This window comes from Ricinus communis, chromosome 2 (assembly GCF_019578655.1).
Source record: "Ricinus communis isolate WT05 ecotype wild-type chromosome 2, ASM1957865v1, whole genome shotgun sequence".
NCBI lineage: Eukaryota > Viridiplantae > Streptophyta > Magnoliopsida > Malpighiales > Euphorbiaceae > Ricinus > Ricinus communis.
The window spans coordinates 31,102,495-31,115,590 of NC_063257.1; the positions used below are offsets into that span (position 1 = coordinate 31,102,495).

The 13,096-nt window shown below is 37.1% G+C and overlaps 1 non-coding gene across 1 annotated transcript; it reads left to right on the forward strand.

Moving 5' to 3' along the window:
• The first annotated feature begins 12,558 nt into the window (after window positions 1-12,558).
• Window positions 12,559-12,664, forward strand: LOC112536261. The gene has a single exon (XR_003080305.1). It is a non-coding gene; the product is annotated as a small nucleolar RNA R71 (small nucleolar RNA).
• The last annotated feature ends 432 nt before the right edge of the window (window positions 12,665-13,096 follow it).

The following is a 13,096-nucleotide window of genomic DNA, read 5'->3' on the forward strand; positions in this document are numbered from 1 at the left end:
ATAATTGGAGCTCTTCCCAAGTCAAATTTCTCGGATAGTCAATGACATCGTTCTTGAGGATTTTGACGTCCTCCTCATTAGCTCTATCATTCGCCATTTCAAGTATAGATTAGGTCTCAATCATAGGAGACTGATGCCTTGGTCTCTCAAGGTACTCTAACACATACCGAATCTTTGGTGAAATTAGTACTTTATTACTCCTATACACGGTTCGAGGTGACTTTCTTTTTCCTAGAATTTTAGGCTTAGGCTTACTATCAACAAGGTATAGTAGTCCCGAAGGCATCCCAAAACTCTCAAAGCAGATTAAGGCTTAACCCACATAGGGTAAGCTCTTAGAAGCTCCAAGTCTCATTTTTTTAGTGTTTTTGGTGATTTAGGGCTTTATTAAAGTGTTTTGTTTTTCTAAGATGATATTTAAGAGTATGTTGTGCTTCTGTTTGGCATGTGTTTAGGTTAGATTTATATTTTTGTGTATGATTTAGGATAATTTTAACATAAATGTGTTAATGTGTCTTTATTAGCTTAAATCTTTTCGCATGCATTATTTCCTTAACTAGTATCATGTTTAGGGTTAAATGAGCATGTTTATTTTCTATTTTTTTGAAAATGATTTGGTTTCATATATAAAGTTTGAACTTTTACCATGTTTCGAGTATTTTAAGTATTAAAGTTGTCATTTTGTTTGTTTAGTGTCTTAATCTAGTGTTTAAGTGCTAAACTAACATAATTTCTTCATAGTACAGGTTTGGTCATTTAGACTTGGCCTAATCCTCTAATGATGACTTTATTTAGCCTAGGTTTAGTTTAAGTTTGATAATTGCTTGTGTGTTTATATGTTTATGTGCTTAAGTATGATTTGAACTATTTAGGGTACTAGTTATTTCCACTCTTTTGTTAATTGTTAATCTGCTTTGTATCCTCTTAATTCCCTTCTTATCCTTTCTTTGGATTAAGTTTAATTTCAACTTAGTATGCTTAGATTTCACCTCACATGCTAAAGGAAAACCGAACTTAAGTTGATTGATCACCTCACATGATAATTAAAACGAATCAACTCACCAATGTGAGTTTACGCCATCCACTCCTTATTCACTTAATTAACCTAAAATAAAATGAACCTAACACCCATATGTCTAATAAAAACTGGTTCTTACTTGGTCTCCTTCATATGTCAGATAAAGTCTAAGGTACCAATGTACCTCCTTAGGATTAGTGGCAGCAATATGCCTCCCACTTAGGTAGATGCATGTCTAGCTTAGTATACTCTTTCCGTCACTTATGCATGTATAAATAAAGATCAAAAAAATGTCCTCATAGTAAAAAAGGGTAGTAACTGAGCTAGGATTAGTATGATTAGGAAAATTAAAAGTCTTAGAGTCTAGTAGAGGCTGAACTCTGTGTTCGGATGTATTGGTTGCCTAACCCTTTCCCAACATGTACCTAAATTCTCGAACTCAAATCTTTATTTCGAGGAGGGGGAAAGTTAGCTTTCCATGAGGAATTCAAGCTGCCATCCTTTGCCCCTCTCTATTGTCCTAGTTATTTTTCTCGGGTGGTGAGTCCCATTCTTCTCTGATAATTAACGGTTACCACGATTGTCGTGATCCCGTAAGGCTACCTCCTAGATGACTCATTTCTAAACGAGCCTAGTATAGATGGAACAACCTCCAACACAATGATGTAGTCGCTGTTAGAGTATACCCTAACTAAAGACAAGGAGTTGTCAAATGATCTATGTTAATTTATACATCATATTGATGGTATGTGTAACACCCAGAATTTTTATATATTTAATAAATGAGTTATTTTCTATACCCAATTAGTTTGAAATTTTAAGAAATTATTCAAGTAAATTATTTGAGAAATGATTATATTTTGGTTATTCAAAATTTTCCCAAATGCATATTTATATAAGTAAAATTATATATTGAAAAATTTTGGAAGAAATTATAAAGGATGTTTTTATAAAAGAATTTTGGAAAAATTGGTATTATAATTGATTAGTAGTATTAAATTTTAAGTTGGAAATTGATTATTTAATTTAATTGTGTGTTAGGACTAAATTGGAAATTTATTTTGGAATAAGGATTGAAAGTATAATGTTATTTTTATGGGGTTTTAATGGAAATTTGTGAGCTTGGTATTTTTGTAAATAAATATCTCGGTCAGGGGTATTTTTGTAATTTTGTATTTTCAATAATTCGGATTTGGCCCAAATTAATTAGTTAAGGGCTTAATTGAAAGGCTAAAGAAAAGTTTGGGGGTTAAATTGGAATTCTGCAGGATGAAATTGTAAGTAATTAAGAAAGTTGAGGGACCAAATTGCAATAAGGAAAAGTTCAGGGACCTAATGTCGATATTGAAAGGAAAGAAATCGGGGAAGAAGAAAGGAGGAGAGAGAGAGAGAGTGTCGGAAGAGAGATAGGGGATGCAGGCGCGGTGGCGGCCGTCGGGCGTGGGGCCGACGGAGGCGGCGGTTGGCCGCAGCGGCAGGCGGAAGAGCGCCAAGGCGGCTTCAGGCGTGTTTCGGCCGGCGTTGTTGGCGGCCGAGTTGGGTGGCGATCGGCTCTCTAGCGAGGGCTCTCTTCCGGCAAAGAATGGCGACGCCTGGGGTGGCCGGAGTTGCAAGATCCGTAAAGTGAAACTTAGAGTGGCGTACCGCATTTTTGGGCTTTTCCCGTGAGCTCCGGGCGGAGGATGGATGATCAGAGGATGTATCCCGACTCTCCTCATCTCAAGCTTCGCATTGGCACCGGTTTCGTGGCGATCGGGTTTCGTTTGCGAATCGACGGTCGAGATCGTCCGCAAATCTCTCCGGATGATCGGGTGTCGGATCGGAAAATCGGGCGGATCGTCCATCGGTAGCGTCGTTGTGAGTCCGATGGTGTGTTCGGATCGTCGATCGGACTCCGGCGGCTGGAGGCGAGTCAACCGAGCGATCGAGCGTCTCGGTAATTATCTTTAGCCCGTTAATTTTAGAAATTCTTGGTTTAATTGTGTCTATTGGATGGTATTGAGTATTTGATGATTTTGTGAGTCAAAAATAATTGTCTGTCAGTTGGCCTGCCATAGTCGTATTTTGTGCTGTGTGGCGAAGTCGGGAAATAGTGAAGTTTGGGGACCCGACTCCCGTTGTTTAAATTGTTGGATATTTGGAGTGTTTTTCTGGCAGGTCCTGGACCCATTTTTACGGGGGGGTAATGTTCGTGTTGTAGGGGAGGTTCTGCCGGATTTTCGGTAGAATTCTCCCGAGTCGAGATTCTTAGACAAATACCCTGTGAGTCTAGACCTAGGATTAATGATCGATTGTTTCAGCGTTTTGATAAATTGTTTTCCGTGATTAGATGATCTGTTTGTTCGGCTCGCTCCAACCGAGGCACCGGAGCAGAGCTAGGAGGCCGCCCAATCCTGTGAGTTAAAGTCATTTAATCTTTGCGCTATTGCTAGTCTGATTTTAATATGCTATTTAGAATTTGTGCTTAATATGATTATTAGTGTCGCAAAATAAATGATTTCACTTAATTATTAATATTTGTAATAATATAAATATTATTATTAGTATGTTATAATAAGATAAATGTTATTATTTTTTCCCTCACAAATTGCACGTTGTTTTACCTTAAATCTTTAATCTTTATTTCGATATGTGTTGGTTGAGTTCATCAGATAATGATATTTATTATATGTGATGATTGCGAATTGGGAAATGTGGCTTGTAGAACATGCCACTTTGATGGGTTACATCGGACCAAGGCGTCTTACCGGTAATGATCATGGACATGTAATAAGATTTTCATGGGTTTGCCACGGTCGAGCATGGCTCTCACGATTTGTGTAAATTGCCGGAGGTAAGGTCCCCGGTCGAGCATTGCTCTCGGGGCGCCGACTTATTTGGATACTTAAGTGACCAGACTGGAGGTAAGGTCCCTGGTCGAGCATTGCTCTCAGGGCGCCAGTCTTATTGGATTAAGAGAGCCGAATGGCTACTAGATTTCTTATTTAGATATTTAAGTGACCGGAGGTAAGGTCCCCGGTCGAGCATTGCTCTCGGGGGCCAGTCTTATTGGATTAAGAGAGCCGAATGGCTACTAGATTTTGGGATTTAGGGTTCTACCGAGCCACTCGTCCCGTAAAAGTAAAAATATATTTTTATTAATTTATTATGGTATGATTATAATATGGATTGTATTTACGTGCATGGTTGATATTTTGATTTGAATAATCTATGTTTTTTTTAGAAGAAGCAATAGTCTCTAGATTATTTGATTTTAACTCACTCTAGACCGATACCTCATTTTTATCTTTTTTGATTCGCATCGTTAGTCCTCTCGCGACTCTTATTCAGTAACCCGACTCCTTCATCATCGGGTGATGTATTTGATTTGGTATGTAAATTAGTAAATCTTAGATCCTCCGCAGTAGTAATAGTAGATGTATCAGTTGTAAATTTTATGAGTTTCAGGTCTCGCCTAGTTTTTCTGGCAGACCGAAGTATTTATGTAGAATGTAGCTATTAAGATAATTTGTGGTTTTAATAATATTAATTTGAGATGAGATTTGTTTAAGTCAGTGAGTGTCAGGCTTACTACGGGTTTCGGTGGCCTTACGCCTACCCATTCCCTAGTGCCGGTCACGGGCCCACGGGTGGGGTGGTGACAGTATGTAATTATACCATAGACATTGTTCAACTCTTAATGGTATGAGTAGTCGTTATATTATCAAGGAATAATCTAGACCGCTAGAGATGAACACCACATAATATAAACACACAGTAAGAGATATTATAAAGTTCGTTTATAATGATGAGCTTCTCACTACATATGTTCCTAAACTTAGTTCATAGTCGAGGTTTGATAAAAAATTAGATATTGATCAAATGCTCGAGACTACCATAAAGTGTTATCACTTACTTATGAAGTAAGCAATCTGTCTTATAAAGCTGAGGAATAAAGATTCCGAGATAAGCATATGGGTGCCTATTATAGCAATAAGTTCATTGAACATGACCCTACTAAGTAATTTATATGGAATTTACCCTGAGTGTTTATGGAAAATACTCTTGTGACAATCATGTAAGACATAATCTTTAGACTTGAATGAAGATTATGTAAAGTGTTTCATAGATCTTATTCAAAATGTTATATGCAATTATCAAGAATAAATATGATTGATTCAATTATGGAGTTGACACTTGCATCTATACTCTATGAATCAATTGGATAAAAGTACGATGAAAGGATTGAATTACATTGTAAGATTGTTGACTGCAAAGGTTGATTAAAGCACTTTAATCATTCATACACATGCCAATCGTGATATATGAATATTGATTAAGTTAATTAGAAATTTAATAATGAACTAAAGGAGTTTGATTCATAATCCATATTCAGTATCAACATATTAGGAACCTTTGGGTCACACAAAAATAGGCTTTAAGCGAGGATTAAAATGAGGCTTAAGCATTAGGCTTAAGCTTATTATATTAGGCCTAATTAAAGGTTAATTAATTAAGAGTTAATGGGCCTTGTATAACAGGCCTATAATGTGTTTATTGTCCATGAATTAAATCTTAATTAATTAAAGTCCAATTAGAAAAACAAAAGCCCAACTTAATGTAAGCTAGGGTTTTGTAGTAATCATAATCTTTTAAGGATTTTGATTAAACGACCATATATATAGAAAGAGATGCATGGGGCGCTATGAGGATTGATGTTTTTATTGAGAAAAACATCTTCTTGAGAAGAATATCCTTGGTGCATCAATCAATAAGATTAATTGATTCATTCCTTTTGCTTGGAATTATCATTCAATCTCCTACATCTCTTCTTAATCTCTTAAAGTTGTTTAAGAGATCTTTGCTTAAAAGCTTATATGGATCACCAAAAGAGGCTGGTCACTTGAGTAGGTTTAAAATGCATCAATGATCCTTAAAGAATCAATAATCAACAAAGCTAGAAGCACTCCTTGGAATTAGCGACATACTCCATTTGTAAGCCTTCTCCATGTTTTGCTTATTTTGTGTATTATGACTACTTTACATCAATGAGATCCTTGGTGGGAATTGAAAAAAAATATTTTGCTTCTATTGCGCCTTTCTTTATATTTCAAAATTAATTCCCAACAGTCGCATACCACTTAGGGCGGGCCCTGAAAAGCCGCGCTCATATCGATCTAGTGTGCATTTAAGACTTCCCTTCAAATTTGTGCATAGTTTCCTATTTGGCTTGTTATTGATTTAGGGATTTCACCTGTTTTCTCAAAATTCTAGATAGTGGGCTCTTCTACCGCCGATTGTCTAGAGTTTTTCTTATTGCTTTCTGCTTCAGGATCTTATGCTTCGAGAAGTAAATTGGTTTTCCACTTCGAATTTTCTTCGAGAAGTAAACTGGTTGTATTCCACTTCAGGATGTAAAATGATATATTCTATGTCAGTATGTAATTAATGATCTTCCACTTCAAAATCTTTTGCTTCGAGAAGTAAATTAGTTTTCCAATTTGGGATCTTCTGCTTCGAGAAGTAAATTAGTTTTCTACTTCGGGATCTTATGCTTTAAAAAGTAAACTACTTATCTACTTTGGGATCTTCTACTTCAAGAAGTAAACTGGTTATCCACTTCGGGATCTTATGCTTTGAGAAGTAAATTGGCTATCCAGTTCGGATCTTATGCTTCGAGAAGTAAATTCATTATCCATTTTGGGATCTTCTGCTTCAAGAAGTACACTAGTTCTTCAGAACTTAAACTGATTCTCTACTTTAGGAAATAGGCTTATAATCTTTCACTTTAGGAAGTAGACTAATGACATCCCACTTTGAGATGTATGCTGATTCTCTACTTCAGGAAATAAATTGTGAGCTTCCGCTTTGAGGAGTAAATTTGACTGTAGATCGCCCATTTTCTTTCTTTTAAACTTTTCTTCATTTTCCTGTTACAGGTTAGTGACATATACATATACATATAGATTGCATCAAGCAAAGATGTGTGACATAAATGCGATGTATAGCATGTAATGAATTCCTAAAAATCATCTTTAGTTTGAACGGAGGCCTCTGATGCTCATCAATAGAAGATCGAAGCTTTAACAAGCTAGTTGTCTATCTTTCATCACAGGGCATGGAGTCTGATGGTTCGGAGAAAGAGAAGGAGACGCCGATGTCGTAATTGATTCATATCAAAGATTTGATAGTTATGGTGATGTAGTGTTTATGCAATTACAACTAAGGTAGTGAACCTATCTATGCAGCCTAGCACAACGGCAAGTATTAAAAATATCATATCCCTTGGAAAGGTGAAATCCTAGAGTTTTTACTTTGTTCCTTGTTATCTAGCCTAAAATTAATAGCAGAGGTTTCTAGATTTACTAATGACTAAAAACTAAATTCTAAGTGTAATGCGAGAATGAATGAGCAAAGAGAATAATCAAGACAATAAAGCAAACCCAAAGAGCACCTAGACTAGTTGGCTATTAAACAAAAGATAACAGATTGTTGAGTCCGATTACGCTACCTGTGGACGGATTCTAAACTGAATTCGGTTTCCCTCTCGAGACAACAGAATTCCTAAACCTAAGAACCTCAAGTTGGAATCTTTTCCTAATGATTGATTATTAAGTAAGCCTTAAGCTTTAATCTACCTCTATTAAGCTTTGTTAATTCTTAATCTCGCAAATTAATTAACCTTATCTCTAAGAAAAAAATAAACATGTTCTTGCAATTAAATTTCCAAACTCAATTAGAATTTTTTCAATTGCTAAAAGAGTTCTATGGATAGTAATCAATACAATTAATGTAATGACAACTATATTTATATTATTAATTACAAAAAGAATACAAGAAAGGAAACTTAACCAATCTCAACAATTCAGTACAAAGCTAATATATCAAGGAACCCCAATGGGTTAAACCAATCTAGCTACACATGTTCATGTCTAAAGCAAATAGGAATTCAATTACAATGAAAGAATCAAGAAATTGGAACATATACACCCTTTTCCTAGAATTGGATGAACAACTCAAAGCCTTAATCTACACTGCAATTGATCTCAAGAATTGCTTCTTGATTTGCTCCAAAACTCCTTTTCAATCTTCAATTCAAAACCTAGAATCACGAATCTAACGTTCTAAGGTGGAATCAGTCTCTTGGAAGCCGCCCTAAAATGCCTGAAAACACGTCCAGCAAAATTAGAAAGGAAGATGAAGAGTCAAAATCGCCGATCCAGAACTCTCTTTTCTCTTTTTGGCTCGTTCCTTTTATACATTGCGCAAATACGAACGTGTTCCAACCCAATATCCCTCAGCACGGGTCGTGTTGGTCTCCATTTGATAGAATGAACTGAATCGAGCATGGTCATGTTCTGACCCGTGTTACCAACACGGGTCGTGTTTTGACCCGTGTTAGCCAACATGGGCCGTGATTTGGGGCGTGGTACCCTCGAAAAATGCGCTACTTTAAAGTGCTTAGGCTACATGGCCTGAAATTTCTAGACGGGCTCTAACACGGGCCCTGCTGACTTTCCAAAAGTCAACCTAAGATCAAAAGCTTCTAATTCCATCCGTTTTCACCCGAATTTGATCTAAAATTGCTAAAGCACAGATGATGGACCTATAAAATCTCCTGGAACATGAAAGGCCACAAAACACGGGTGATCTTGGAATAAAAACACAATAAATGCTAAGAAAATGCGCAATAATATGCCAGCAAATATGTGTAAAACTATGCATATCAAGTCACCCCACGCTTAAGCTTTTGCTTGTCCTCAAGCAATTAACAACTCAACCTCACAAAACTGCAGTCAGCAAGTCCTCAAAGTTCATGCCCCTAGGCCACAAGAAATAGCATTCAACACATCTCAAAAGAGATTCAATCGTAAGTCAATTTGCAAATTATTAGCAGAGAATCGAGATAATATCAATGCATGAATAATATAAACAACAACTCAATAATAGACATTAAGAACCAATGCCTCACAGGGATCACTCAAGTCACTCAAAGTGTGTATAAGGTGAGAAACAAATCCCTCAACACAAATGCACAAAACCCGCTTACCATAAGCCTGCTCATAAATCCTATCTCCGCTATTGTGAATAAATGAATTCCAAAATCAAAGGGTCTTTACCAGGGTTGTAATGGGGCTAAGGTAAAGATATAGAGATTTGGGAAAGAAGTGTGAAAATGCTGAAAATTCTTGCAATAAACAATAATGTATGCTCAAAGGATTAAATGCCCAAAAATACAAAACATATTCAGTAAATCCTCAATTTGTAGAATAATGCTCGAAAATACTATCAATCCATTAAAGAGAATAAGAAATAAAGAATTTTGTTATTTTTTTTAACAAAAACTGAACTAGCAGCTTATAAGAGAACTGCTGCATACAACTGAATAAAGTAAAGAGCAAAAATATAGTTTGGATTGAAGGGAGCATCTAAAATATCAAAAGGATTTAGTGAATTCACCAACATAGCAAATGACATTTTAATCCCAAATAAAAGAGAGCAAATCATAAAAATTCCAGCATAAAGGTAAAAGAAAGATAAAATGAAAAGGCTAAGATGTAAAGTATGAAATGATGTAAAATGAAGAAAATGGTAAAGGCTCAACAATGGCTAACTAATGGAAACACAAAGGGTAGGCTTTTGGCCAAGTGTGGTAAATCCTAAGTTGCCCAAATCATCTCATGGTATTCACAAATTCATGTAATCTCAACAAGCATTACATAACAAGTTCTAGAAGCAAAGCCAAGTACAATGCACACTCAAACAAGAAATATAAAGAGCATATGTATAATGAATGCTCAAAATAGCTCAAAATCTCACATTTGAAGTGTGGCATTAATTGCAATTGGTTCTTAACATCATTAATTGGGTCATCACTTAACAGATACATGTATATGACATAATCAACATTCTAAGTTACAATTCGACAACTCAAGAAACAATTAAGTAAAACCGGTTTAACCCGGCGGAATTAATGTATTAAACACCATTAATTGTCTTCCAAGGACAATGAACAACAAAGAAAATTAACTGCAATTCTATAAAGCAAATCGTCAATCAGCTCAAAAATAGCATAACTCAAGTGCATAAAAATATAGTATCCTAACATCCTAACAATATACATAATCAGTAATAGCAATTTCAGATACAACTAAAAGAACATCACAGTATAGAAAAAGAAACATATCGTTTACCCACCCCACACTTGAATAACACAGTGTCCTCAGTGTAAAACATAGTGGATATCCCGCATAGGGAGTACAAATAAGAGAAGTAGAAGTAATAAAATCCAAGTACATAAAATGTATGAAAAATAAAATAAAAAATTCATGAAATGAAAGAAAATCTAGGGGAGACTGCCCTGATCATCCGTTGAGACTGGTGGAGTGAAAATCGGTGCATCCTCAGCAGGAGTTATGCTAGACTGCGGTGGGGGTCCTGAGTGGAAATTAAGGTTGGTGGGGACATCGGTGCATCCTTGGCAGGAGCTGAAATTGGAAAATACAGAAATAACAGAAATTGATAATGAAAATTAAATGAAATATGAAAACTAAAACTAAGAAAATGTTCCAACACCAAAGATCAAAGTTTTAAAAACACAAAAATAAAAGTTGGGATGCCTCCCAAAAGCGCTTCTTTTTCCCCCAAGTTATTTAGTTGGACTCGTTGACCACTCCATGCATGTGCGGGTTTAACTTGTGTTGCGGTCCAATCGCCAAGTTATTGACGTTGTCTATAAGAATCTTGGATGAGCAATAAGTGCAGCTAGTCCTTAGAATGTCAGCAATCCTCCAAGCAAACGCTTTTTGGTATTGCCTTAGAGAGGGCAATCTCATCTCCCTCAGCTCGGATGTTAAGTCAACAGCTAGAATGACAAGCAACCTGTTATCTTCATCCATATATGCATAGTTGAGATGTTGTATGAGCTCTTTCAACTCGAGGACTAGTGGTTCCTCAAGTGATAGCCTCAACTTCTGCACACCTACCCTGTCAATCACAACAAACTTATCAGTATTGTTATTGGGCTCATTTGTTAACAGAAACTCAAGCTGCTCTAACACTTCCTTATTTGACAGCTCATGCTCATCTTCCATTGGCAGAGTAACTTGTAGAGGGTATTCAACTAATATTTCCTGCAACTGTGTCTCAATAGCATCATCAAGTACATTAATAGCATACACAACATCATCATGATCTAAAGACTATCTCATAGAATTATTCAAGTCAAAAGTGACAGTCTCATCCCCTACCCTAAGTTTTAGCTTTCCATTACAATCATCTATAATTGCCCAAGATATTGCTAAGAAAGGTCTACCTAGAATCAAAGATACACTACTCTCATCGTCCATATCTAAGATCACAAAATCAATAGGAAATATAAATTTATTTACTTTTATAAGCACATTCTCTACAATACCCCTAGGATACTTAATAGACCTATCAGTAAACTGTATGCTCATCCTAGTGGGTTTAGTCTCTCCCAGCCCCAACTTCGCAAACAGGTTGTATGACATTACATTATTGCTAGCTCCTAAATCAGCTAAAGCATCATTAATAGTTAAGTTACCGATAACACAAGGAATAGTAAAACTCCCTAGATCATCTCGCTTTTCCGATAACTTGTTTTGAAAAATTGCCAAACATTTTGCCTCTCCTTCTCTGGTTCCTTCACCTTGGTAGCTTCAACTTCCCTGCTTGAATTTACCTGTGCATCAACATCATTATTAGAAACAGGAGAAGAACCATGAATATACTTACCTGACCGCAACGTGATTGCATTCACATGCTCTCTCGGATTGGATCCTGTATTGCTAGGCATAGTCCCTGGCTACCTCTCAGCCAACATCTTAGAAATCTGGCCTATCTGATTCTCCTAATTCTGTTTGGAGGCCTGCTGATTTCTAAGAGTTGTGTTCGTCTGCTGAAACCTGTTCTCTGAAGTGGACACGAACTTCATCATCAACTCCTCTAAATTAGGCTTTTTCTCCTGGTTTCGAGGGAGTTAAGGGAGAACAGTCTGCTGTTGGGGCTGCTGCTGGTGCAACCTCTGAAATCTTGGTGGACCTTGGGCGTTGTTATTTCGCCACTCGAAGTTAGGATGGTTTCTCCATCCTGGGTTACATATGTTCCTGTAGGGGGTTATTCTGCTACTTGGGAGCAATTCCTATATAATCAACCTGTTCATGGTCAATAGAAGAAGATGAAGGAGAAGCAAAAATACCTCTTGCATTACAGTTTGTACTGTAGTGCGGGCCACCACAAAACTATAGCAAAGCTGTGCTGCATGGACTGACATTTGGAGCTGGTCGATCTTCTTAGCCAAAAGCTCCACTTGAGATGCCAAGGCTGATGTAGAATCTACCTGGTTCACCACTCCCTACTGTCCTGGCCTACTCCTAGAAGACTGCCACTGATATGTGTTCATGTACATCTCCTCAATTAAGTTTTGGGCCTGCTCTGGCATCTTATTATTTATAGCCCCACCTGCAGCTGCATCCACCATCTGTCTCATGACTGAGTTCAAGCCACTGTAAAAAGTCTACACATGCATCCATAATGGCAAACCGTGGTGTGGAAAACATCTCAATAAGTCCTTGTACCTTTTCCATGCATCATACATGCTCTTATCATCAAACTACACAAAAGAGGAAATATCATTATGCATCTTTGCAGTCTTAGCAGGAGGAAAGTACTTATAGAGAAATTTCTCAGCCAAAGAATTCCAGGTGGTGATGGTGTTAGCTGGTAGGGACTGTAGCCATCTCTTTGCTCTATCCCTTAAGGAAAATGGAAACAACCTAAGCCGAATGGCATCATCGGTAGTCCCATCAATCTTGAAGGTATCACAAATCTCCAAGAAATTCGCGATGTGGGGGTTAGGATCTTCACTGGGCAAGCCCCCAAACTATACACTCTACTGCACCATATGAATGACATTTGGCTTAATCTCAAAATTGTTTGCTGCAACAGGTGGCCTCAATATACTAGTGTGCGTCCCCTCTAAGGAAGATCTAGCAAACTCATACATCGTCCTGTTTGCTTTAGCGATGTTGTTGTTGTCGTCTCCCATGTCTACTGGTATACGGACAGGAATCTCAA